Genomic DNA, 21,668 nt, shown 5'->3' with positions numbered 1-21,668 from the left:
CTGCGGGTTTAGTTGAGGTTCTGGCCTTGGCATTGGAGGAAGGAATGCTGCAGGAAAGTCCTCATGGTCCATGCCTCAGCCATTCACTGTCCATCCCAACCAGATGGGCCCGTGTGGCCTTGAAGACACCTGACCACAAGACTCACTCTGTTTTGTTCCTTCCAATTTCCAGGCCTTATGCCCCACAGCAAGGGCCACTCTACCTCATGCCTGAGGACAAGGATCAGAGGTGCCCAAAGATGGAGAGACCGTTACCGAGGGTGTGATGGGGGCCAGCAAGCCTTCTCGTCCTGGGAGGTTCTGCAGAGGATGGGGACGTGGCTCCCGCCATGGGCCTCTGGCTGCACACAAGCACTTGAACTTTTAATAGGTCTATGATCCTATCAGTATCCCGGGTCTGATCAATATATTTAACTCTTTCTTGCTTTGGGGTAAAATAGCACTCATCCCATCACTGCCATTACCACTATTGTCACCATCACCATCGTCACCACCATCAGTGTTACTGCCACCACCATCATCAGTGTGATCATCATAAGTGTCCCCGTCATCACCAACATAATCATCCGCCCACGTTGTTATCGACATTACCATGACCACTGTCAACCTCTCACCACCCCCATGTCACCTCCACGGCTACTGTTACGATCGCATCCTCACCATGATCATAACCATGGTTCTCACATCAGCACTGTTATCATCATCACCATGGCCACCATCTTCCTCACATCCTCACCATCATCATCAGGACCATCGTAACTACCAAAGCCACCCCACCACTGTCATCGTCATCATCCGGTGATCACACGCTAGTGTTTATACTTTCTCTTTGTCAGAGATACTGTGCTAAAGTCTCCCCTACGGCATCTTGGTCCTTGTACAGCCCTTGGGGACAGGTGCTGTGGCCACCCTCACTTTGCAGAGGAGACAACAGTCTCAGATGAGAAGGAGGGACCACGATTTGATCCTCAACTTCTGAGTCCAGAGTAAAAGGGTGGAGGGGGCTCCCTGGCTTCTGAGGTTGGCACACCAAGCTCTAGAATAAGGGGCTGAACTTTATAATCTGTCCCTTCAGAGACAAGGGAAGATCATTTCAGATGCAACAGGGAGAGCTACACAGAGCAGAGATGACCCTGGAGGTGCACAGGACATTTGTGCTGTCAAGAGCAAGAAAAAAATGGGGTTAGGAAGATTAGCGAGACCGTTATGGTCTTGCAGTGGGGACATGCAGTGGGAAGTTTTGGGTAATTTTCTAGCGATTTCTAATATGTGTCTTTCTATCCATCCCCTGCAAGAAAAATAAGAAGGCACTGCCATATCTCACACATTAGCCTCTCAATCAGTGGCCCATTATCTCGTCTGTTCAGGTGTTTAATGGAAGTCTCTCTCTCCTGCCGACCCAAGAGCCTAACGAGTCTAAATTCTCCAGCCTGCACCAGTGAGCTGGGAATTCCTCAGCAAGGCAGCCATGAACAGGATGATATTTCTCCCTTTTTTCATATTCTAATGAATAAATGATATTCCCATTGGTTATTTATCTACTTTTAGAATTTGAATGGAATTCTACTGATAATTACGGCATTTCACCATTTGATAGGAAATTGGCACCTGCCGCATGGAGATAATAGTCCAATTCAGCATCTATGAAATATGGAATTTTCTGCTAATTCCTGCCTTGAAATTTGTAAATCATCAGTGGAGTCGGTTATTAAAATTCAAGAGTTTAAAGACCTAGAGCCAAGGGGGAGCGGCTCTTCTTCATTAAAATTACAGAAACTAACAAAGAGTGCTGGACTGAAGCTTCTCAGCCCAGAAGGCTCAAAGGAACGGAGCAGCAAGAAGCCCTCTTGGTAACGAGACTGTGTCTCAGGAGACTCACGCTGGGGACTGGGAGCTACCTGGCTACGGGGCACTTGTCAGAATTTGCAGAAATGAGACGGCTGCAAGGCTTGGGGGTACGGCATGGGCTCTGAGTCAGGCAGATAATGGTTCTAATTCCAGCCGTGTAAGACTCTAGGGCTTTCCGAGCATCGGTTTCTGCACCAGTGAATTAAAAAAAATAGCACCCTCTCTGGCAATGAATAACTACTTTCTGTCCAATCTTTAAATTAATGTAAGACTAAAGCTGTACATTTCTCATCCGTTTATTGAACAGCTATTTACTACAATTCACTTATGTGCAGACATTCTGCTGGGCCCTGCGAATATGGTGCAGAGAAGCACAGGGCTTGTTCTCTGCCTAAGACCGTTGTTCACGAAGTCCTCTGCAGTGTCTTCACTGATCCTGGACAAGTGCACAGGCCACCGAGGAAAATAAAACTTTGTCCCCTTCTTTCTGGTTGCAGACCTGCCTGTCTGTAAAATCACTGTCTTCACCCATTTTGCATTATTATGAAAGTACCTGAAGCTGGTGCTTTGCAAAGAGAAGGGGCGTATTAGGCTCACGGATCTGAAGGTCCAGAGCAGGCTTGGGCATCTGCTCAGCTCTGGTGTGGGTCTCATGGTGGTGGCCTCACTGTGGCAGAACATGCACAGAAGAGGTCGCGTGGGGACACAGGGAGCCAGCGGCAAGGCTCCCTTCTTAACCTATTCTCGTAGGAATAATCCAGTTCTAGGTGGATCCCTTCATGGTGACATGGCTACCTGCCACTAGGCCACACCACCACAGTGGGGACCCAGCCACCAGCAAATTATCATAATTACATTGACAGCTAACCCCAAGATCAGCTCCAGGGTGCTAACGGGCCCCTGTCCCTCACCTTAGAACAGTGTCCAGGCAGCAAGACACAGAGGCACCTGCAAGAGGTCTTGCCTGGTGTATTTGCCTGTCCAGGAGTGGTCACTCGGCACCTTGGACATCCCCCTGATGTTGCTCTCATCCAGAGTCCACCCCTCCTTGTCCTCCTGGCCTCCCCTTCTTTTGTCCTCTGTCCCACCTCCCTGTCTCTCCTGGGTTCCTCTCCTTCTCCTTCTTGCCCCTCCTTTCCGAGACCCACCCCCCCAGGGTATCCTGTGATATCCTGTGATACTATAAGTATCCTGTGATACTTCTCTGGGCTGCTGATGGTTGGAGGGAACTCCTTCCTCTCCCCTGCCTGACCTAATGTGCTCTCTTCACCTGCTGGGCCTGCTGCTGGGGACCTGTCATGTCACAGGGCATAAGCTGTAGTCCCTCTAAATTCTGATCTCCACGGAGCCCCACGGAGTCTTGCCCTGGCCCCAGGAGTTCTTGGGGAGGAGTCCAGGTGGTGCCCGCTTCTGACCGTCGGCTGAATTGCTCATCTTGCAGAGTCCCCGAGCCCAGAGCCAGAGTAATGGGGCTCAGGTGTGCCTGGCTGACATTGTCCCCTTTGGTGGTGAGAAGCCAAGTGGCACATGGCAGTTCCCAGCTGACCTCCTGAGCTGGCTTCCTTCTACGCAGCAGACCCCAGGGAGGCCGGGATGCTGTGCCGCAGTCTGGCTGGGCACAAAATAATTGAGCCGCCACACAGCCTTGTAAGTTCAAATCAGGAACTCCTTTATTCTCTGCACTCCCCCGAACACCCACGCACGTGGCCTTCTCTCCGGACACACCACACACCAACCGTAAAATCCCGCCTCCGGCACTTCCCCAACCAATGGGAACTCTCCGGGAATCCCCACTGAGAACTCCAAAGTAGCAGGCCGAGGCGGACAGCAGGGGTCTCATATACACAGCTTAACATAACCATTATCATCTCAATGGCTCGCTGGCGTCACCTCTCAACCACACCATTCTGGCAAAAATGCCATGCATCATTCGGACTCGGCTGTGGCCCTCAACATCTCCCCCCTTCTGTTTAATTAAACACCAAGCACCAAGCATGTGGTTAAGGGACCGTGCCTGTTAGGTTGTCCAGTACTACATATGGTCCTTACCCGTCATCGGATGAGCTGACCTCAAGGCGTCAGCCTCCTGTCTTAGGTTGGTACCACTGCAATTGGATCTTACCCGTCACTGACTACCGGTCCAGCAAACAGCCATACTTGTGGATAGGCCTATGCACCAGTGGGGGGGTGAGGTTCTTTGCCTCACCTCTGTTGGCCCCCAAATTTGTCCTCGTTTCTGCCTCCCAGGGCTCTGGGCAAGGGTTCTGCACGTAGCAGATGTGCAGTTAAAGTTGCCTGTTGCAGACGGACCACAGGGACGGGGGAAGAGAAGACCTCCCCCCGGGCAGCGGAGCTTGAGAGAAGCAGGTGCAGTCCCCAGCAGCAGCAGTGAGCAGGCCGTTCCGGGCTGTAGTAGGGTTCAGGGGTCTCCCATGGTTCTTTGTTTCCACCCCTGGGGCTTCTGGGCTTGTGGGGACACCGGCTCCGGCTGGGAAATGTCATGGTGCCACCTTCCAGCAGCAGTCTCACCCCGCTGTGACCGTGGGACAGTCTGTGGGCACCGCAGAGACTCCCCTCATCCATGTACCCTTGCACATGGCCCACCCAGGCTGGAAGGAGCCCCCCACTCCGTCCTCCTCCTCTGCATCTCCCTCTTTCCCCGCTGATGGCCAGGCTGCCCCTGCCCTGCACTGGGAGGGGTGTCTGTGTGCTCTTCGCTCGGCTTTCTCTCTCCCAGGCTGTGAGCAGGTCTGCTCCCTGTTGCCTCCTGCTCCCCACCTCTGCCCTTCTGTTCTGAATCCTGTGCTCCTCGGTGTCTCTGCGATGGGGAGGAGACCTGTGCACGCCTTGCTTGGGGAGTGGGGTGCTCGGCCTTCCCACGCCCCAGCCCCAGGCAGAAGGAAGGCGTGAACGTGCACCGAAGCTCTGGAAGGGTTTTCTTGTGTTGGTCGTCCCGCGTGCAGAGGGGTGGAGGGCTGTGAGGGCTGGCCTCGGGTCCCGGAGGGCCTTGGGCCTCCATCTTCTCGTTCCTGTCCCCTAGTCACTGGTCACACTGGTGGTGACAGGCTTCATAGTTTTATATAAACTAGGGAGCCCTTCCTTCCCCCTTGGCCACACTCCTGGCCACCAGCACCCTGTGACCATTTTGTGCAGGGATGGAGTCAACCCTGCATCTGGGAAGGTGCCGGTCCTGTGCTTTGGGAAGCTCCAGGAACAGGGCCTTGGAATCCCGGGGCCTCCTTCTGTGTGCTGGGATCGGAATTGGTCTCTACGGCCACCTCCCCCGGGTCCTGTTCCCTCCCCTCAAATGCACCAGGTCATCCTGCAGGGCTGACTCGGCCATCCGTGGACGTGTGGGGCCTCTGCTCATCTCAGCTTCTGTCCCTCCCCACCCCGCCTTCCTGCTCGCCCACGAGGGAAGCTCTGCCACCCTGTCACCGGCAAGGCTGCCCAGGAGGGAAGGTCTGCCTCCCTGTCACCGGCAAGGCCGTGGTGGGTTGGGGTGGGGTGTGGCAACCCTCTGTGGAGAGCCCAAGGTGAAGGCAGCTGGGGCTTTCTCATTCCGTATTTTTAGACGCACTGTGTGTCTCTGCGCCTTCCCGTGCCAGTGTCTCTCTGGCCGTCTGTCTCTGTCTCTGTCGCCTCTCTCCGCCCCTCCCCTCCCTCCATCTGTGTGTCTGTCTCTCTGGGTCTCAGCCCTTCCCTCCATCTGCTGGTGCGTCTGTAGATCGTCTCCTGTCTCTTTTGCAGTCTCTCCCTCCCTCCTGCTCCTCTTCTCTTCCTCTCGGTAGTTTCACTTCTATGTCTTCTCTCTCTCTCCAGCGCCTCTTTGATGAGGGAGGGTGGACAGGCCTGGGTGCCATCCCCGAGATCCCTGTCCCACGAGGGTCCGTTTCCATGAGAGCCCCACTTCAGCATCAGTGTTACCACCCGAGATCCCTGTCAGACCCCCGGGGGCCTGCAGGGCTCAGCCCTGCCCACACCCCACCCCATCCCTCCTATCGTCCTATTCTGGATCCCCTTCTTTGCATGTCAGTAAATAGGCTAAGGCCCTAGGGACTTTTCCTCTGACTGAGCTTGGGATCCTGGGGACAGCTTCACCAGTCCAGGGGAGCCAAACGCCAGGACTCAGGAGCTTTGAATGGATACATGTGCAGTGTGCGACTCGCACCTCAGTGACGCTGTTCCTGAGAGAATCTACAGGAAGCAGAGAGCACACCCCCTTGTTCCAGCCTAGCTTCAGGTTTCCACGGGGACCCTGATCAGCACCAGGCGTCACCTGTGCCTGAACACATGGCACAGGTGGGCCAGGGGTGACCCCCCCATTAGCTGGAGGCCTCTGGAGCAATGGACCAGCGGGGTGGGTGTGCCAGTGGGGCTGGCCCCCTGCCCTCTCTGATGGAGACAGGGTGACTCCTCTTATCCCCCAGGCTCAGTGCGACGTCCCTTCCTCCAGAAGGCTGGCCTGATCCGCGTCTCAGGAGTGGGTTCTTGGGCTCTGCTCCCCCGACACCCCGAGGCCTTCCCCGCAGTCCTCATGCCTGGTGGCCCTCATGGTGGAAGTCTGTGTCGTCTCCGTCCACCTCTGGCCTGCCTGAACCTGGGGCTGTGCCTCTTTTGCATAAGGAAGATCTGCCTTAGTTCTTTGGCCCAGGGAAGGGATGACTGAGGCCCTGCCTCCGGGGAGCCCGGGCCCGACCTGGGCGTGGAGGCGGGTCCCCGTCCAGTGGGCTGCATTCAGCGCACATCCTCACTGGGCACTTGGATGTGATGCCGCGCACCAGACCCCATGAAGGCCCCCGAGCTGCAGCAGGGAGAAGGCGGGCAGCAGCCCTGTGTCAGAGCCCGCACGCTCGCAGGGGAAGGACGGACGGCAAGAGGCCATCGGGAGACCACGAGGGAGTCACGAGGACCAAGGAAGGCCCAGGGTGGCCCAGGGTGGAGGCGCGTGGAGGAAGGAAGACGTGGTGCTGCTGGGAACTGGCAGCAAAGTGCAGAACACTTTTGCTTGGGCTTGTCACTTGACACCTGCAGGGAACGGGGGCCTTGGCACAGGAGGAGAGGTGACTGAGACCCTCCCCAGGACTCAGGCTTAAGGCTTAGGGAAACCCATGTTGTGGCACTTGTTGTGCACCCCCATATATTGAACTGGGGACTCCAGGATCACAGAGGAAGGCACAGGGGTGTGGGCAGATGGGCCTCCTGCTGCAGAGACAGGGGCGGGGAGGTGGGGCCACTGTCTAAGTAAGACCCTGTTTCAGCACTTTCTGTGCCAGGTCCCCAAGCAGAAGCCTTGGCACATGAGGAGGTAAAAACAGTGAGACAAAGAAATGGGTATGAACCCCTGAGCACCTGCCCAGCCCCAGGAGGACGCGGGGCCATGCCCGAGGCTCCAGGTGCCCAGCGGTGCTCTGTGAACTCGGTACTTTTCCACAGCAAACAGAGTCCCAGAGCTTATTGGCAGAGGAGTCTCATCCTGGAGACAGAGAGGGCAGCAGCGTAGTCACCGGGACTGGGGGAGGCTGGCTCTCAGTCTTCGCAGTCGGGGCTCCCCAGGGAGCCAGGGCCAGCGCTAACACTCACAGGTGCCCCTGCAATCAATCATGGAGAGTGAGAGAGGAGCTGGGCAGCAGGTCACCACGCAGGGCCACTCCCCAGAGATCTGTGCAGCACAGCTCCCGAGACACATGATTGGCTGGCCCCAAACAGTTGTGATTACCTTGATACCAGTGTTAGCTAGCTCTTACTGAGGATGTGCAGTGGGCACTGCATAGCCCGTTTTGTAAATTGTCTCCCTCGGCCTCACGGCAAACCCTGGTTTATTATTATCAGGGAGGACATATTTGGTTGCAATTGACTCAAAACAAAATCCCAAATGATAAGCAGAAGAAGATTTTGTCAACTCATGCAAAGAAAAACTACTGACTTCAGGTGTGGCTAGATCCAGGGGCTCCAACAATGTCACAGGGTTTGTTCTTTGTTTCCCTCCCTCAAAGTGGCCATTTCTCAGTGCCATTTTCAGGATGCCACGGTGGCAGAAGGCTGTGACAACTCAAGCCCACATCCTTTCAAAGTAAAGTCCTATAGAAAAGAGCTTATTTTTTCAGTCCCCAAAGTTTTAATAAGTCTCATGGCTTCTCACTGGTTCTGAGGAAGATCTCATGCTGTCCTCGAACAAATGACAGTAGCTACTGGAGATGAGCACTCTGGAGTGAGGGGTGGGGCTGTAGTGAGCTGGGGTGGATGATCCAAGGGCTGTTCAGAATGCAACCGAAAACAGGGAAATAGGCGGAGGTGATAAAAAGTAAGACATCAAAGTCTGTATCCTGTACCATGGTCACTTGTCCATAGAGAAACCAAGGCCTGAGGGCGTGGAGTCCCTCACTCAAGGTCACACGGAGAGCAGAGCTGGGATAGCTCTGTCCCCTCCACTGCCCGAGCCTCTCCTGCCCGCCACTGTCTGCTCCATCCCCTCCCTCTGTCCTGCCTCTGTCCTTGGAGCTGCCCGGTCACTCCAAGACACCAGGAGGTGGTAGGGTTGCCCCGAAGACAGCAGGAGCTGTCACAAGGCCACCAGCCCATCAATCCAGCCGGTTTCCGAGGACCATTCCCCAGCAGAGGGTCATTACTATCACCACCTCCATCTTCTTTAATGCTAATTACTTTTTTTTCCCACGTCAACATAAAAATCATCTTCAACGTCCTCATTAAAGTGGATGTGATTTCTAACCACAGACGCCTCGGCACTGCCCGGGAAGAGCTTTGCAGGGAAGACAATGTTCCCAGAGCCACCGTAGCAATGTCGGGTGATTTAGAATATCAAGTTTGTATGATTTTTAATCATTAAAGGAGATGTAAAAACATATTTTATACACAATCTTTTATCTTACACTTATTTTTATATTTCTCTATAACAATTTATTGCTGTGCATATATCACCATTACATCAGACATTTATGGCTCCATTAAAATTCAATGCCACCATAAATTTGGGCCAGTTAAAGTGGTGACATTTATAACAGCTTCCACAAGGACATATTTTATATTTAAAGTGAAACTTTGAGAAGAAACTTTTGCTAGACAAAAAAACGAAAAAGAAAAAGTGGAGGGTGGGAAGGAGTTCTGAGAGTCCCCCGCTAGCTAAATGCCCGGTGCCCAGCCTAATGCCGCAGTATTAGGAAGCCCGACTTGCTAAATACTAGGTGTGCTATTTCCAGCATTTAGGGATTAACCGGAATCAAACGATAATGCTATCATTGACTAGAAATATGCAGCTCTGCCCCATCTTTCCACAGCCTGAGACCTGGGAGAATTTTGAAAGTAAAGGAAAATATTAAATGAGTCTTTTTAAAAAAAAATGCACTGTCCATATAATGAGAGGTTTTTCTGATCCTGGAGCATAAGGATTTTCTGGGAGTGATAGTGTGAGGGGCTTATGTTCTTCTATCTTTCAGTCCAAATTGGAGCCTGCTGCTTCTGGGCAATTTGAGGTCCTTGGCGCTCCCCAGCTTGTGCGTGCGCACTCTCCCTCCCCTGTCCCCCCTCTCTCCCCTCCCTCCCTCCCTCCCTCCAATCCATCAGAAAGTGTTCAGGAGCTCTGGGAGCCCAGGACTTCAGAGCCGACTTGCAGGGGAGTGTGGAGGCCCTTCTCTGAGCTGCTGGTGGAGGGAAGGAGCAGCCTGGATTGCGTGGCACCCCGGGAGCTGTGTGAGTGTCTCACCCACAGCAGGTCCCCCCAGCACCCCGTGCCCAGCTCAGCAGGGCGGTGGGTAGATAAGATGCCATGGTGGAAACTCTGGGCACTTGGGTGCATGCACCAGGGCGAGACTGAGGACCCAGTTGTAGGACAGAAGAGGTTTCATGCCTGGCTTTGAAGAGACACAAGTGGGTCCTGTAGGTCTGGAGCAACTCTTTTGGGCAGCATGGCTGGGTATGATTTGCCCCCTGGGAACGGGGCCTGGGCTAGTTCTGGGTAGGAGGAGGCAACCTCGAGGACTTCCTTTGGACCGAGGTGCACCCGGGTGAACGGTGAAGGCGGTAGGGTCAGCCTCCTGGTCCCTTGGACAACAGGGACCATGAGCACTCCCAGGTGCGCCCTGGGCCGGGCAGGAGGCCCGCGGTTGTAAACATGGGGCAGTGGGCAAGGGTGTGGCTTGCCCTTCCTGTTAGCCTGGAGCTCTTCCCACAAGTGCGTACCCCAATGCTCGGACCCCCCAGAAGTGAGTCTTCTGCTGAGTTCTGTTGGGGAGGCTGGAGAGGGGGAACCCACGTGGGTTACAGGTCCATTTTCATTTCTCCATGTGCTCTTGCTCATCAGAGCACTCGGAAGCTAGAGCGCGCACATCCCCGTGGACTTACCTGGGGGACTCTGTTCTCTGAGCGTTACTCATGCCACCAGCTGCAGAGACCACGGCCAACTAGAGTCACAGTCTCCAAGCTGCATGACCCCGAGAGCCTGCCCACAGGGGGTGGAGTCTCCTGTTCTCACACAGGGGCACGGTGTGTTGGGACCACACTCTCCAACCTGGGGGCCAGAGCCACTTGTGGCTGCCTGGCCCCTGAAAGGTGGCTAGTGCCATATGTTGGGGTGATCATGCTTTTTTTTAACATATTGGGTTAAATGAAAAATATTTAAAAATTTCCTCTTGACTTTTTTCCCCTTACTTTAATGTAGCTGCTGGAAAATTTAAAATCACGTGTGGTTTTCATTATGTGTTTTTGTTGTGTGATGAGCACTCAATATGAAGCCTGCCCCCTTAACAGATTTATTTTTTATTTTTTATTTTTTTGGTTCTGGAGATGGAGCTTAGAGGCACACTGAGCCACATCCCCAGCCTTTTTTATTTTTTAATTTTGAGGCAGGGTCTCACTGAGTTGCTTGGCTGAGGCTGACTTTGAACCTGGATCCTCCTGCCTCTGAGGAGACTTTCCGGTGCTCAGTGGAGCCTCTCTCTGGGCAGGACTTCCTTGAGCACCTGCTTCCCTTCAGTGGAGGGGACACATCTTACGGAAACAGAGACCTCCAGAAGCTTCTACGCATGTCAGCACGTTCTGGGCGGGGATCTGTAAATCAGGGCGTCGAGTGCAGCTCATGGGTGATCGTGCCCTGGGGACGATGACCCTTGTCTGGTGCCTTTGCTCACGTCGTGCTTGTCCCCTGAGTCCCCTCCTCTCGTCTCTTCCTGTCTGTCGGGCGTGTTCCTACAACCCTTGAGACCCCACCTCCCACATCCCTTCTCGGAGCACCTTGGAATTAGCTGCTGTCCCTGGGCTCCCTCGCACCCTGAACCCACTTCCTGTTGTGAAGCTTGGGGTGCCTGGCACCGTGGTCACGTATCCCCAGATCTATCTCCAGAGCAGCCGTGGAATCCCTTGGGGCCAGAGACTAAGCAATCCTAAACAATTCCAGGGGAATTCTTCCTTTCAGCCTCCAGACAGCGCGGCTGCTCAAGTTGGGAGCAGGGCCAGCTCAGGAGTCTTAGTTGTGTGGCCCCTGCCCTGCTCCACGGTCAGGGCACACGGTGATGTCATGGAGTGTCACGCCACGCGCACTGCCAAACAGGGAGACTCGGGGCTTTTGTGAGGCATGAGAGAGAGAGAGAGAGAGAGAGAGAGAGAGAGAGAGAGAGAGAGAGAGAGACAGAGACATCAGAGGTCAACATTTCCCAGCTTATGCTGATCTGAAGTCAAACGAAATAAAAGGTTTTACCACCTGAATCAACCTCAGAAAATGGTGATCATTGTCTTGGGACAGCTGTGAAGAGAGTCCTGCTTGGTCTCCACCCTGGGTGACCTGAGGGACGCTGTCTGCAGGCTGAGACACTCAGGTGCGGCAGAGAGATGGTGTGTCACACCAGGTAGTTTTGCAGTTTCTTCCCCCAGAGTCTCCATTCCCTGATTCTGGCGTGATGCAGCCCTCACAGCCAGGAGCCCTGGTGACGCCTTATACTTGAGGACCCTCATCTTTCTCTTCCCTCCAAAGGCTCTTCACACCCAGTGTTTCACTGGACACCTCTGCCAAGCAGGGAGCAGGTAGCCTCCCCCTGAACAGAGCAGGTAGGGCACCTGCTCGGGCCTAGATTTGCACACGGAAGTACTTGGTCCCAGACAGTTGGGGAGGGGGCCAGGGAGGTCCAGGTGACAGTCTCTGGGGTCAGAGAGGGCAGGGCACTGGTACAGAGTCACACAGATACTGGGTAGCAGAGCCGTGTCAGTCCAGGGCTGCGTTTCAGGGGAGGGGGCTTTGGTGTTGACAGTGGACCAGGGGGTCTCTGTGTGGCATCAACTGTTGTGATGAAGGAAGAAAATTCACTCAAAATTGAGGTTGTCTATCTTTTCCTCCAAGTATCTGCATGTTAACACCATTGGAAGACTTTTGTTTGTTTTAGGCCAACCACCTGGCTGTTGCAGTGCCCTGAGCACAATACCATGCTCCTGGGGAGCAGCTTGGGTCACAGACCCCTGGGCACTTCACAGAGGCCCAGGAACGCTGCTCCCTGGACTGGCTACTGTGATGAGTAAGCCCCTTGGGGGGTCCTCAGGGGTCCAGAAGAAGTCCTGTGGGTGAGTGACGTCTCCGAGCACCGGAGACGAGCGTGGGCACGGGCTTTGGATTTGCTCCACTCTGGATTCTGCAGTGTTGGGGCGTATCTGGAGCTTCCCACTAGACTTGCAAGGCGTAACCTTGTAAGAAGGGAAACCCTCACAGGACACGGTGTAAAAGAGTGAAGGGGCGGACCTGTGTGTGCGCTGGAACTCAGGAATGGACTTCCTCTGGTCTAGCTCAGTCCTGGTAACATGCTTACTAAAACTCTGGAAAAGAAGATCTTAGCATCATTGCATAGATTACTTAAGGAAAAAAAAATAACCTTGTCTACAGATTTTATATTTTGTGCAAAATTGTTATTTACTATTTATTCTAAGAAAAAAAATTTAGTGTAATTGTGTAGAATTTTGGCTGCATTTTAAACTTGGAAAAGCGACAGCCCTGTTTCCATATGGTGGACCGAGGGAATCCCTCCAAAGACCCACAGTGGCTGCTTCTCTAAGAGCTGCCTGCAGGGCCCACCCTGGAGCCAGCCCGTGTTGAATGACAGGGTGGTGGGTGAAGGGTAAGGAAGCGGGCCGGCTGCTCGATGCCACGTTGGCACCCTGAAACCGGCCCCACTAGGAGCAGTTACACCGCAGAACGGGGAACCGCTCAGCCACTGACTCCCCCCTGTCCCAGAGAGCTGCTTGTTGAGCGCTACCAGCACAGCACTGCCGTCCCTCACACAAGTCGCTCTGCTGTCTCTCTCAGTTCTCATGTCTGAGAATAAGGGGACGACTGTCTTGAGGTCACAGGCTGCTTGCAGGAAAACTGAAGATCAGACCCTGCAGGAAAGCAGGAGGAGGCGGGGAGTCTGTCCCCTTCACCATCCACCTCTGGATGATTGGCAGGCACTTGACAGCCACATGGAGTCTGTCTTTTTGTTCTAACCTAGCTCAGCACCTCTCAACCTTCAGTGTGTGTGAGTCACGTGCAACTGTTGGGGATGTAAAACCACCCACGTGGCACTTCATGGGGGCAGAAGGGGCTCTGGAGGGGGACTTTGGCCATATTTCCCTGGAGTTGACATCACATCATAGTTTAAGGCCAGAATCTCTGAGTTTTGACTCCTGGCTTTGCCACATGCAAGCTGCTTTAGATCTCTAGTCCTCAAATGCAAGTAGCAAAGGTACCTAAATGTAAGGTTCTTGGAATGTGCTGAATGCCTGGTTAGTGCTATTTTAAAAAAATATTCATTTTTTAGTTCTAAGTGGACACAATATCTTTATTTTACATTTACGTGGTGCTGAGGATGGAACCCAGTGCCTCACGCATGCCAGGCGAGCGCTGCACCCCTGAGCCACAGCCCAGCCCCTGGGCACCAGCTCCTGTGGTTATGGAGTAGGGGAGTGTTCATTGATGACTCCAGCTGATGGGGGGGGGCGGTTAGGCGGGCCCAAGGCTGGAGCCGGTCAGGAGCCCTCTGCCTGTGTCCACTCTGTCTCCCAGAGTCCATCATGGATGCCATGTGACTGTGGGGCATCACATAGACCCGGCCAGTGGCTTCTCCAGAGACCTGACCTATGGCTCATGGGGCCTTAGTTGACCATAAAAGAAGATGGTTTCCCCGGGTGTCTAGGTTTATCCGCCTCCATCCGGATCCTTCCACCTCTGGAGAGTGGAGCCAAGGCAGGGCAACGGTGGGAGACGGCCTCAGCAAGCACGCAGCTCCAGAGCTTGTGGTGAGGCTGTGGTCCTCAGGTGGGGTACGGTGGGAAGCCAGGAACCTTCTGAGTAGGGGATTCTCCTATGTGCAGACGCTAGAAGAGAGAAAACACAAGGTGAGCCTTCTGGACAGGTTAGAAATCTCCACACCCCTGCTCCCCTTCAGCGGTCAGTGCCTCCCAGAGCCCACGCCTTACCCCCAATGTAGACTGACCCCTGCTCACTCCCTGCAGTGGAGGGACATGCGAAATGCCGCGTGATGGCCACACAACAGCTGATCAGTAGGGGGCTGCACGCTGCGGGACTTCCCTAGGGACACAGGCAAGCCCGGAAGGACAGGGGGACTGACCGACACAGCCCCCCGCCTTGCTCAGAAGTGGCCTCCTCAGGTCCATCTTTGCTGTGAAGTCGTCCACGTCTCGCAGATGCCCTGCTGGTTTCTCACCTCTCTCCACATCCAGGCGGCCCTGCCTCGTGTCCGGGGGCTAATAATAAAGATAAATTTGGGCAGTAATGAATAAAGACCCATTCCTTGTAGAGCAATAAAATTTATCGTGGCTCAACTAATCTGGCACCGTTTATGCCTGCCGCCTGCCTTCCCAACCATCGGATGACTAATTGATAACTAATTTCCTCAATTTGTACTTCATTACTTATTGCGGCAGGAAAGCTCCTACCTAACTCTGTGAATCAGAGGGACTCCGTGGAACCAGCGGGGAGGTTGCTCGCCAGAGTTCTCTGCAAATGGGCCAGGTTTGTGGGAAGATGGCTTCTTCTCAGTACTACAGAAACGAGGCTGTGACAGAGGATGTAACGAATGAGCCCCAGATCAGGTTATCTTTTTTTTTTAAATATAAAGAGAGTATTTATTTCAAGAAATAACCAAGTCTGGTGCCATGGGAATAGGATTTGCTGATACACTGCGTACTCACTCCACTTCTTTTTTATTAGTGCATTACAGTTTTACATAATACGGGGCTCATCTTGACGTACTCATACATGCATGGACTATGATATGCTCTAACCCCGTCCCCGGTATTGCCTTTCTCTCTCCTCCTCCAACCTCCCGTTCTCTACTCCACTGATCCGCCTTCTATATATTTATAGATTTGCTTTTAACATAACTGCTGTATAGATACACATAAGGTGAATGTCACCGGGGTCGAGGCACATCTGTACATAGCACCGTTTGGTCAGTGTCATTCACCATTCCGCCTCCTTCCGGTCCCTCCTCCCTCCTGGCCCCCTGTTCCTCCTCTACCTCCCTGATCTCTCTTCTATAGAACTGTATTGGGGTTTTCCTCTAAAGGTTTAGTTCGTCTGTTCTGGCTGGTGAAGGAGGGGGCTCTGCACCCTGCATTATTCAGGTCGGTGGAGACGGAGAGGTGAGAGGGAGAGGTAAATCCTGAGACACTGAGGTCCTGCTGGCTACCGAGGATGTGCCCTTGGTCTTCGTGCTTGGCCAGCAGCAGGGGAACTTTTAGGGGGCCAGGCGAGGAGACCCACATTGCCGTGGTCGTGACTGAGACACAGGGACCCTGGAAGAGCAAAGTCCACGTGACTCAGGAGGAAATGGGTACCTGGGGCAGATTGCCCCACACGCAGAGCCGTGAGGTTGGGCATCAGCCTCACTTTCCAGATGAGGAAACTGAGGCTCAGGGAGGTGAAGTAGCTTGCTTAAAGGGGCGCGGCTGATGAGAGGAGGAGCAGAGGGTTCAGCTCATCTGTCTGCCTTCCAAGGACTGTTTCCGGCCCCTGTGCTAGACCACTTCCTGTGGGCCTCCCAAGTTCTCCCTTGCCCTGCTCCGGTCCACACCAGGCCAGCACCACACTGCTGGCCACCTCGTCCCTTATCTGCAGCACTGAGACTCCTGCACAGAGAGCATCTCGTGAACCCCAAGCAGCCCAGGTTTGGATGCTGGACGGGGCCAAGTTCAATGCTGCTGGATTCTGGGGCTGACCACCCACCCATGCGTTCTCCAGGGCCACAGAGCAAGTGTTAAACGGAGCCCAGAAGGGCCTCACTAATTAGAGATTTCTGAACTCTGCTGTCCATCGACTTCTTAACAAGTGATGCTATTCATCCCACATGTTCTCGATTCTTCAATTTCTTTGTGGGGAAAAAGTTGAAGGCAATATTGTGGTATTTATCCTTGGAATAATGTTGCCATAGTTACCTCTCGACTCTATTATAACAGCGGTGCAATAATTGAAGCTGCGAGACCTGGAGATGCTCTTGTAACTGTGAGCTCAGTCCCCAGGTTGGACATGAAAAGCATCTTAGATTGGGGGAGGAGAGGGGGGGACTTGGCCTCAGCAATTAACCCCAGAACGCAGCACCGCGCTCGGGTCTGTTGATGAAGGTGTTGCTTGCTGATGTCCAAAGTGAGCCATTTCTGTGAAGTTGCTTTGTTTTTGCATTGTTTTACAGCGACACTCTTAGAATGCAAGAATGTAGTGTCTCCATGGAAACTGGAAATGTACAAAATTAAGACCCAGAATAGGAAAGCTTCTCTGAACACAGTTCTGCTGATCACTAATAAAGAAATGATGTGCTGCAAGTAGAAGGTGTTGGGTGTCAGAAGAGACTGGGTAATGAATTGGACATCCTAATCCAACTCAGGACCTTCAGGTTTAGACATGCGGAGAGAGGCTCTGGAGATGTGTGTCCCGGTAGTGCCTGGGTAGTGCCAGACAGGAAGAGAGGGTCAATAATGCCTCATGGTGGGAAAAAGGCTGCTGACCCTCTGTGGAACTGAAACCCCGACTCCACTTTCCTGTCATTTATACCTAGAAAGTCAGCATTGGTGGGACACAGAGAGGCAGGTGGCATAGCAGGCAGGCTCCACATTTTCACACTCCTTCAGCCTGCTGAGCCTCCGTTCCCACATCTGTGGGCTGGGGATGTGAGTGGTGTGGACCTCGTGAAGGCTCCCTGCCTTCTCTTTCCTTCACATGTTTATTTTTTGCACTATCCACGGGGCTTCCGCAGCATTGCCTCCTGCACAGGAGGACGAGGTTTAGCTTAGAATGTCTGAAGGTGCATATGGCCTGAGGTCCTCATTCAGCTTGTGGAACTGTTATGGACACACGAGGCCTTCTCTGAATACAGCTGCCATTTGTCCACTGTGGGAGCTGGTGAATCCCCCGACCCCGCCACGATGCATCTGTCTCCTGACACTCCTGCTCTCGGGGCCGCCTCTAGGCCTGTCCCTATCCTGTAGCGCCCTGCCCTCACTGGCCCCTCCTTCCCCCCCATCTTCCATGTGTCCCTGAAACACCACCCGGTCCATCAGGACATTCAAACATGACCCTTCTCCTGCGTCACCGTGAGCTGGGAGACTGGTCAACAGTTCCTGGAGCTCTTCCCAGCTCCGCTCTTCACGCACGGAGAGGAGGCCTGGTGCTGCCTGTGCCAGTGTCCTCTGGGTCTCCAGCTGGGCAGCCCTGAAGCTCTCACTGACTCCCTCCAGACCTGGACCCTCTGATGTTCCCACGGCCTCTCTCCCTCTAAAAGATGGCGGTGGCCGCTCTGGCTGGCTGCTGTTTTTCTGATCTGCTGCCTCCTGCTCAGTCAAAGGGAGCTGTGTTCTTTCCGGGGTTTGCCTCCTTGTGCAGATGTCCTTCTCCAGTGCGCGGAAGACCCCGACACTTCTTGGCATCTTGGTCAATCGGTTGGAATGCTGCCACCACCCACAGCTCCTCTGTGCAAAACTCCCACATCCCCTTGTCCCCTTTTGTATGTGACAAGGGGGGTTTGAGGATCACATAGATTGCTATTAAAACCCCATTGGGTTCCACAAACCTTGTGTTTGAGCCTCCAGATGCTGAGACATGTATGATCAAGTAAATGTTGAGTGAATGGCAGGAAAACTTAATTTTTTTTTTTTGAGTTCTCCCTTGGAGGAGCACGCACCGTGGGGAGGCTGTGCCTGCCTGCAGATGAGCCTCGACTTCTCCAAGGGTTCTTCGGCTGCTCGGCAGCAGTGCAGAGGTCTGGCTCTGCCACAGGGTCGTTATTTTCTCCAAAGATTTCCTAAGGAGCATGTCTCCAGAGGTTCTTGGATCCAATAATCTGAGATGGCAGATTCTCAGGGTCAGCGGGTGACCGGGTGCCAGGTAACCAGGGCCAGAGTGCCTCAGCCTGGTCCTCACACAGAGTGACCTCAGAACCAAGCAGGCAGAGCCACCCTGAAGGCCGTGCTCGGGGGAAGGCTGTGGCAGAGAGCGTCCCCTCTGCATCCCGGGGTAGGTGGACTCCACTGAGCAGGAGCCTTGTCACCTGTGTAATGGGGACAATGACAGACCCCTTTGTGAGGATCAACGAATTTCCCCACGAAGCCGGTAGTACATGCTGTCTGGAAAATAACAAGGGCTCAATAATTATTAATCTTCTCCATTCTTTCCTCTTCCTTGTAGACTTAATTAAGATGTGCCGTCCAAGCTATGAATAAGCAATTCACAAAAAGGGAAATCTAAGAGGCCAGTACACGGAAAAGTGTTCAGGCTGGGTGGCAACAAAGGATTGAAAAGTGAAACCCGACATTATTTTTCTCCTACAGAATTGATCCAAAAAAAAAGGCGGGGGGGACAGAAAAAGTCTGTGTTGGCAAAGGGGTTTGGGAGTCCGACCGTCTCACACTGGGCTGCAGAAATACAACTCGGAACAACCTTTCGGGGGGCAATTTGGCAGAACGACTAATATGCTTGTTTCAAAAGCCTTAAATGCATGTTTGTGCTTTGACCCAACAATTCCACTTGCAGAAATTTCCCCGCAGGGAATAATTAAGGATGTGCTCGAAAACTTAGCCGCAGAAGACACTCTATAAATAGTTGTTAGATGAAGGAGTGAGTGATGCTCACCGCTGCATTGTTTATAATAATGAAAATTTCAATAACAGGGAGGGGAAGAAAAATCCAATAAATTATGCTCTGGCCATAAAATGGAATCCTCTTCAGCCATTAACTATGATTTGGCAAATGCGTCCGGATAACTTTATCACTTACACAGGCCCAGGAAGATATTTCGGGTTCTTCTAGTAAGAAATTATGTTAAATGGCATATTGAATGGCTATGGCTTGTTTAAAAATATGGATCCATAAATAAAGTGGGAAAGAAACTCTTGAAGGATATACAGCAACCCGGGGAAGCGGCTACTGCTGAATGGTGACGCCGCGGATGAGATTTTATTTCCTGCTTTTTGCTTTTCTATATATTCTGAGCATGCACTATTTGCACTTTTTTTCTTTTAAGATTTAATGTTAAAATAGAGGAATCGTTAGGATGGGGTGGTGGCTGGCAACGGAGACGGGAGAGTGGAATGCCAGCGCGGTGAGGCCACAAGGGGCGCAGGAGAGGGTGCGCGTGGCTTTGGGTGGCTGCCCTCCCCTGTGTGTCCCTCGTCCTTGGAGACCTCGGGTGGCCTGGCTGCGCCTCCTTACTCAGTGCCCGGCGGGAAGCCACAGGCACACGCGCTCAGCGTCTCCACGGCGGAGCTGAGAGCAGCCTGTCCCCGGGCCCTCGTCCTGTCCTGCAGGGAGCAACCAGCTGCCGGCCCCGAGGAAAGTCCCCAGCCCAGGAGGCCCCTGGGGGTGAAGGGATGTCTTCACCTTTTTTTTTTCCCATTCCCCAGATTTTCCCTGAGCCAGTTGCTGCATTGGAACATAATTGCTTTTCATTTTATTTTTAAAAATCGCTGCCAAGGCAGTCTGCTGGCCTCCTCAAGTCAGCACAAATCTGGAAACACTCACTCCAAGGGAGTATTTTTAAAACTTGGGTTTGGAAAGTGATTTACCTCGAAGATCCGCGGGCCGGGGTTCGGCAGGCCACGGTCACTGTGGGGCCCAGGAGCTTGTCACCTCCTCTCCCTCAGCAGGCTCTGAGATGGCAGCCCTCTGGCCTCGCCCTCCAACAGCGACTCCTTCAGGGCTGCCCGGTCCGGTGTTTGTCCAGGTGCTTAACTCAGCTTGGCCAGCGGGTCTGTCGTCCCTCCCCCCACTAGACTGTGTGCCCCCCGAGGGCAGCTGCTTGTTCATCGTTCTCTGCACAGAAGCAGGTCCAGCTCCTAGGATGCCCAGCTTCTGGCAGGTCCAGCTCCCAGCAGGCCCAGCTCCTAGTAGGTCCAGCTCCTAGCAGGTCCAGCTCCCAGCAGGCCCAGCTCCTAGTAGGTCCAGCTCCTAGCAGATCCAGCTCCCAGCAGGCCCAGCTCCTAGTAGGTCCAGCTCCTAGTAGGTCCAGCTCCTAGCAGGTCCAGCTCCTAGCAGGTCCAGCTCCTAGCAGATCCAGCTCCCAGCAGGCCCAGCTCCTAGTAGGTCCAGCTCCTAGTAGGTCCAGCTCCTAGCAGGCCCAGCTCCTAGTAGGTCCAGCTCCCAGCAGGCCCAGCTCCTGGCAGGTCCTGTAAGTACTCGGCTAATGGATGAGTAACTGGAAGGGAGGAAGCTTGGGGCCTGGCAACCTTCTGTAACCTGGAGGATGCTGCAGGGCAGGTTGGCTGCATTTGGGCCACTCTGACCCTCCAGCTCACTACCAGCGTCACCTGGGTCACCTGGTCTCTAAGCTCCCCTGGCTCCTAAAGCACCAACAGGATCTCTAATGACACTCAGCCTCCAAGTGGGAAGGTTCCAGAGGTCTTGGGTTTCCCTTGGTGGGGAGGAGGGACTGTGAGCTACTGGTGGATTTCTTACATGTGAGCTGTCAAGCTGGTCCCCACCACCCCTGGGGCTGCACGCTGTGGTATTGCAAACCAACCCCGGAGCCCCCAGGCAAAGATGATAACAGCAGGAACTCATGAAGCCCGGCCAGGAACGGTGGATGCCCACCTCACACTGGGGCTGTCCTATGTAGAGAGGACTAGGATCCGTCCTGCGTAGCCCTCTTCCCCCTGAGTTCCTGGAACCCTAGGGTTGGTCCCTGTGCTCACGGCAAAGCAAGGGCCATGGGTGCAAAGGCTGTGCAGCTCTGGCCAGTCTGGTTATTTATTTACTTCTTTTGTGGGGGGAACCAGGGATGGGACTCAGGGGCACTTGACCACTGAGCCCCATCCCTGGCCCTATTTTGTATTTTATTTAGAGACAGGGTCTCGCTGAGTTGCTTAATGCCTTGCTTTTGCTGAGGCTGGCTTTGAACTCGCCATCCTCCTGTCTCCGCCTCCGGAGCTGCTGGGATTACAGGTGTGCAGCACCGTGCCTGACTCAGTCTGGGTATTTCTGCAAACACAGTGTGTTTCTCTCCGAGGAGACAAGTCTGTAACCCACCATTTGGGGTTCAGTTACAAAGGACCATGGTCCTCAGATTTTGTAGGGTGTTCACAGCAGCAATCTGGGAGTCATTCCTTTAAAGTGTATTTAAGAAGCACCTACTGTGTACCAGGCACTGAGTATATAGCAGTGAATGAGACAAAGCCCCAGCCCTAATGGAATGTCCTGGGAGCCGTGGCTGAGTTTGGGGGAGAAGGGTTGGGGGCCAATGTGACCCTCAGGTCAGTGATGACATTCGGGCACGAGTTTTTGTGGGATTTTCTCCCGTAGAAGACATTGGTTTTCAAAGTCGACTTTTCCCTCTTGGAAA

Source organism: Marmota flaviventris, chromosome 19 (assembly GCF_047511675.1).
Source record: "Marmota flaviventris isolate mMarFla1 chromosome 19, mMarFla1.hap1, whole genome shotgun sequence".
NCBI lineage: Eukaryota > Metazoa > Chordata > Mammalia > Rodentia > Sciuridae > Marmota > Marmota flaviventris.
The sequence above is the reverse complement of the archived record's forward strand: the minus strand, read 5'-3'. Positions refer to the sequence as shown.